This window comes from Pleurodeles waltl, chromosome 5, assembly GCF_031143425.1.
Source record: "Pleurodeles waltl isolate 20211129_DDA chromosome 5, aPleWal1.hap1.20221129, whole genome shotgun sequence".
Lineage (NCBI taxonomy): Eukaryota > Metazoa > Chordata > Amphibia > Caudata > Salamandridae > Pleurodeles > Pleurodeles waltl.
In genome coordinates, this window is record NC_090444.1 from 158298721 (window position 1) to 158305438 (window position 6718).

The following is a 6718-nucleotide window of genomic DNA, read 5'->3' on the forward strand; positions in this document are numbered from 1 at the left end:
GGTCAGCCATGCAGACCCACTCAGGTAACCCTAACATCTCCAGGTGAGACCTGAGCTCCACTTCTTTCCAAGCAGTGTGCTCAAGGTCATTGCCTAACAGACAATCTACAGGCATGGCAGGACTCACAGCTACTTTCAGAGTACCAGAGACCCCCCCCCACTCAAAGGGAACCAGAGCCACCGGTAGGTGACTCTCGCGATTGTCAGCTACTCTGACCTGGTGGAATGTATTAGGTATTATCTGCTCTGCTGACACCAGCTGACTCTTGATAGTAGTCATACTGGCTCCTGTGTCACGCAGAGCCTCCACCCTCTGCCCATCAATGGTGACCCACTGCCGGTACTTGGAAGTATTTCTGGGCATGTGGGCCTTGGGCACCATTTCTCCTTCTCCCAGGGACACTAGGGAAATCTCTACCTGCTCCCCAAAGCTAGTTGGGTCCATCTCCCCCCCGAGTGCTACACTAGTCAACCCAGGTGCCTGTCCGGTAGTGGACGGTGCCCTCTTGGGGCACTGTGGATCGCCTTTGTAGTGACCATATTGGTAACACTCCATGCATTTGGGGCTAGATTTTCCTGACTTGTCAAATGTCCCTGGCTTTTTCCCAAATCTGGAAAAGGAAGGGTTGCCACCCCCTCCCTGGGAATTCTTTTGGGGGCCTTTAGAGAGTTCCTTATCTGTAAGTTTATCTCCCCCCTCTTTCTTCTGTTGGGAACCCTGACCACCTTTGTGGGAGTCCCCCCCAGGTACCTTTTTGGACACTCTGGTGCTAACCCAGAGGTCCGCCTCCTCAGCAAGCTTCCTGGGATCAGTCAGCTTACTATCCACTAGGTGCTGGCGCAAATTTGTATAAGTAACATTAAGCATATGCTCTCTCAGGATCAAGTCATATAAACCTTTATAATCTGCTACTTTGTTGCCCCGCACCCATCCATTCAGTGCCTTACTAGAGAAATCAAAGAAATCTACCCATGTTTGTGTGGTTTGTTTGGTGCTGTCCCTGAACCTCTGACGGTATCCCTCAGGGGTCAGCCCAAACTTGGCAAGTAAAGTGGCTTTCTGGAGTGGGTAGGTGTTTTGATCCGGTGGATCCAATGTGAGAAGTGTGTCCCTCCCCAATGGCGGCACATAACCCCACATAGCTACCCCCCATTGCCCTTCAGGAACCTCATGAGCCCTTAGTGCAACTTCATAAGCAGCTAACCATTTATCTATGTCATCTCCCACCACAAAACTGGGCACCACATTTTTGGGTATACGAACCTTCTTTTCTCCAGCAGGTCCTGTCTGTATGCTGCCACCATTATTGCTGGATTCAGACTGTCTTGCCTTGATCTCCAGCTCCTTGAGACTCAGTTCATGAGCCAACAATAGTTTATTTTCAGCCAAAGCTCTTTCACCTTCCACTTGTTTGGCTGCTCTTTCAGCTTCTGCTTGTTTGGCTGCCCTTTCAGCTTCTGCTTGAATCTGTTTGGCTGTCCTTTCAGCTTCAATCTGTTTTTCTGCTCTTTCAGCCTCAGCTTGTTTGGCTTCTCTTTCTGCCCTCCTTTCCTCCTGTTGCGCCTCAATTTTCAGTTTTGCCATTTGCAATTGGAACTCCCTTTCCTCTCTCCTTTCCTCTGCGGTCAGGCTTTGCATGGAGACACTGCTCCCTGGTCTGGAAGGGTGCACAATTGCAGTGGTAACACCATCCATAGATAGTGAAAATCCTTCTGAGGGGCCATTTTCTGGCTCCTCTTCCTCATCATCCTCTAAATGGGCTTCTGCCCAGGCCCTCAGCGCCACTTGAAAGTCCTCCTTTCTGGAGGCCCCTTGGGTGGGTACCCTTAATGCCCTGCAGAATCCTCTTAGTTGTTTGACCGTGTATGTATCCAACTGGACTAGGTCAAAGTCCCCTGTCTGAGACCCAGTCAGAGACATGTTGAGTGAGGATTTAGTTTTTGAAAATTGTCAGGAAAAAAAACGGATTTTCAAAAAGAGAAAAAACCAAGTTGACCTTCAACTGTGGGTAGGTAGTGAAATACTTAGCTACTGTATGTCACTGCACAAATACAAGTCCTATCCTCACCGCTGATCACCAATGTTAGAAATGGGGTTTTTGGTTGGCAGTCAGATTACCCTCTGTCCAAGCAAAAGCCCTCACTCTAGTCAGGGTAAGTCACACACTATCCAAGATTATCCTGTGCCCACCCTCTGGTAGCTTGGCACGAGCAGTCAGGTTTAACTTAGAAGGCAATGTGTAAAGTATTTGTGCAATAAATCATACAATACCACCATATAGCACCACAAAAATACACCACACAGTGTTTAGAAAAATATATAATATTTATCAGGATAATTGTAGGTCAAAAAGAATAAAGTTGCAATGGAAAATTGTAGAAATATCACAGGGAAGTGATATAAAGTGTCTTAAGTCTTTAAAAAGCAATAAAGTGTCTTTCAAGCACAGAGTACCTGGTTTCTGGTGGGAAATCTCCTCAGAGGGCCACAGGAGAAGAGATGCGCGGAAAAAGGGGTGTGTGCGTCGATTTCTCCTCAGCACACACAGACTTGCGTCGTTCTTTTCCACGCGGGGAAGTCGGGCGTCATTTTCCGGCGCGCAGACAGTCTCTTTTTGTGGGTCGCGGGGATTACCAGATGTCCCGGGTCTGTGCGTGGATTCTCCTGCTTGTTTTCCGGCTGCACGTCGTTCTGCGGGGCTGCGCGTCGAAGTTTCGATCTCACGGTAGGCGTCGCGTCGATTTCTCCTTGGAAGTCGGGCGGCGTTGTCCTTGCGAGGCCGTGCGTCGAAATTTTGGTCTCACGGCAGGCGTCGCGTCGATTTCTCCTTGGAGGTCGGGCGGCGTTGTCCTTGCGAGGCCGTGCGTCAAAGTTTCGCGCTCACGGTAGGCGTCGCGTCGATTTCTCCTGGAAAGTCGGGCGGCTTTGTCCTTGCGAGGTTGTGCGTCGAAGTCTCGATCGTCCCGAGGGCGTTGCGTCGATCAGCGTCGGTGTGCGGCGTTTTTCTCGCCACGAAACAAGCTGTGCGTCGAAATTTTCGGCGCACGGAGCGTCCAAGTGAAAGGAAGAATTCTTTTTGGTCCTGAGACTTCAAGGAACAGGAGGCAAGCTCTATCCAAGCCCTTGGAGAGCACTTTCACAGCCAGACAAGAGTTCAGCAAGACAGCAGGGTAACAGCAAGACAGCAGTCCTGCACAGAAGGATTTAAGTGCAAAGAAATGCTCACTTTCTAAAAGTGGCATTTCTAGAATAGTAATATTAAATCCGACTTCACCAGTCAGTAGGACTTTGTATTACCATTCTGGCCATACTAAATATGACCTCCCTGCTCCTTTCAGATCAGCAGCTGCCACTTCAACAGTGTATGAGGGCAGCCCTAATGTTAGCCTATGAAGGGAGCAGGCCTCTCAGTAGTGTAAAAACGAATTTAGGAGTTTTACACTACCAGGACATATAACTACACAGGTACATGTCCTGCCTTTTACCTACACAGCACCCTGCCCTAGGGGTTACCTAGGGCACACCTTAAGGGTGACTTATATGTAGAGAAAGGGGAGTTCTAGGCTTGGCAAGTACTTTTAAATGCCAAGTCGAGGTGGCAGTGAAACTGCACACACAGGCCTTGCAATGGCAGGCCTGAGACAAGGAAAAAGGGGCTACTTAAGTGGGTGGCACAACCAGTGCTGCAGGCCCACTAGTAGCATTTAATTTACCAGCCCTATGCACATAAAGTGCACCTTACTAGGGACTTATAAGTAAATTAATAGTCCAATCAGGTATGATTCCAGGTTACCATGTTTTAAGGGAGAGAGCATATGCACTTTAGCACTGGTTAGCAGTGGTAAAGTGCGCAGAGTCTATAAACCAGCAAAAACAGTGTCCAAAAAAATGGAGGGAGGCAGGCAAAAAGTTAGGGGTGACTACCCTAAGGCTGTCAGGTCTAACAAAGCTGAACGAGCGCAATGTTCACACAGTCTTCTTCAAGAGGCCAGTCACTTATCGGTTAGCAGCATTTGTCTCAATTCGGCAATAACTCAGTCTTTATCGGTTTAGCAAATGTCTCATCCGGTTTAACAATGTCTCAGCTGGTTTTTTTTTTCACTTTAGATTGTAGCAGGCAATGTCATTTATCACCCTTTCAATCAACACTGTCCATAAAACTTTTCTTTTCTATTGGTATCTCTTCTTCTTCGTTCTCGATGCTTAGAGATACAAATTTGTCAGTCCAATCATCATTGACTGCATATGCCCATTCTGGACCGGAATATCTCCTGTTCGGTATCCTTTTCCTTTTCAATTTTGCTTCTCTTTTCGATTCTGCCTCGCTGGTACTTTCCTCTTTTGTCAAGTCTTTTTCTCCACTCGGGGATGGTACCACGACAGACACTTCCTTTCTTTTCTCTTTCACTTTTGGCCTTCCTCCGTCGTTCAAACTTTCTTCAGTCCTTTGTTTTACTGGTGATATACTTAGTCTCCTCTTTGCACCATGTCCATTTGTTGGACCTGCGACCTTTTCTGTAGAAGTTTGAACTGTTTCGTTCTGTTCTGCCTTGTCCCCTCCTTCTGGGGAATCAATCACGTTCTCTTTTTCTTTTTCTGTATCGTCTGCTTCTGGGAAAGCCCTCCTCGGATCAGGCTCTCCTGCTTTTTCACCTTTTTCGAGCCCTTCGTCACCTTTACTTTCGTCAGGCTCTGTATCACTTTCAGCTGCTTCAGGTTCTTTGTCACCCTCAGCTGCTTCAGGCTCTTTGCTACCCTCAGCTGCTTCAGGCTCTTTGTCACCTTCAGCTTCTTCGTCGCTGTCTGAACTTTCTCCTTGGTCTTCCCCAAGTGGGTTGGTCTCTTCGTCCTCCAATAATATCTCTCTCTCTCCTGCTTCTGCCTGTTCGCTTTCAGTTCGGTTTTGTTCTGTCTCAGCACTCAGCACTGTTTTATCAAGCACTGGCAGTTTTAGCGCTTCAACTTCCTCATCTGTGGGACACAACACCTTCTTTGTGTGACTGGCGTGAATCCAGTTGGGAACCCCCGCACACTTCACAGCGGTAGTTGTCGTCAGGATCACTTGGAAAGGGCCTTTCCAACGGGGTTCCAGACACGACTTCCTCACATGCTTCTTTACCACGACCCAGTCACCTGCTTTCAGTGCGTGTCCTGGACCTTGGATCGGTGGCAAGGTGGTTGCTTCCACCTGGTGAGAGAAAGAGCGAACCACGTCAGCTAGACCCTTGCAGTAGTCTAACACCATATCATCTGTAATATTCAAAAGCGCGTTTGCGGGAACTGCAGGAAGTCTCATAGCCCTGCCCATGAGAATTTCGTGCGGAGACAATCCAGTCTTTCTATCAGGGGTGTTTCTCATTGACATTAGCGCCAAGGGCAATGCGTCAGGCCATTTCAAATTTGTCGATGCACATATTTTCGCCATTCTTGATTTCAGTGTACCATTCATCTGCTCCACCAGTCCTGATGCTTCGGGGCGATAGCTACAATGCAGTTTTTGCTCAATGTTCAGCGCTTCGCAAAGTAACTTTATCACCTCGTTATTGAAGTGACTTCCCCTATCTGATTCTAAAGAGATCGGGAATCCGAAACGTGGTATCAACTCTCTCAACAATAGCTTTGCAACTGTAAGGCTGTCATTTCTACGTGTAGGGTATGCCTCAATCCAGTGACTAAAAATGCACACAATCACCAACACATACTTTAGACCTCCATGCACAGGCATCTCAATGAAATCTATCTGCATACGACTAAACGGGCCACTTGCTCTACCAATGTGGCTCGCGTTCACAACCGTTCCCTTTCCTGGGTTCATCTGCTGGCAAGTGACACATCGATGGCAAACTGCTTCTGCAGCTTGACGAAATCTGGGGTTAAACCAATCAGTTTTAAACAATCTTATCATGGCATCTCTCCCTAGGTGAGCTTGCCCATGATAGAACCGCGCAAGCTGTGATAAGAGACTGTTTGGCAAAACAAATTTTCCCTCATTTGAAACCCATAACTCGTCTGGTCTCTTTATACATTGTGATTTAATCCAGGAATCTCTCTCATCCTCCCTGACGTTATTCTGCAATGCTTTTAGTTCATCTATTGTATCTACAACCTTTAAGGCAAATGCTTCAGCTTGTTCGAGTTCTGGCTCACTTATCGAATTCCATTAATCCCTGAGCAATATACAATTCAAGGCGCAAAATCTTGCGACTTGATCCGCATATGCATTTCCCAGAGAAACATAGTCCTGTCCTTTTGTATGAGCACTGCACTTTACCACTGCAACTTCGGCTGGCATTTGAATGGCGTGTAACAATTCCCTTATTCTCTCCCCGTTTTTCACTGGGGATCCTGAAGAAGTCAGGAAACCTCTCTGTGACCATAGTTGTCCAAAGTCATGCACAATTCCGAACCCGTACTGACTATCAGTGTAAATGGTGACTTTCATCAATACAGACAGTTGACATGCTCTTGTAAGGGCTACAAGTTCTGCTACTTGTGCAGAATAGACTCCTTGAAGCCAGCCCGCTTCCAAGAACCTGTTACAGTACATACAGCATATCCTGCTTTCAATATTCCCATCCCATCTCTTAGACATGAACCATCAACAAAAACAATTTGGTCATTTTCATCAAGCTTAGTATCCTTAATGTCAGGTCGAGGTTTTGTGCAAAATTCAGTCACCTGAAGGCAGTCATGCTCGACGTCTTCAGCGTTCTCAAT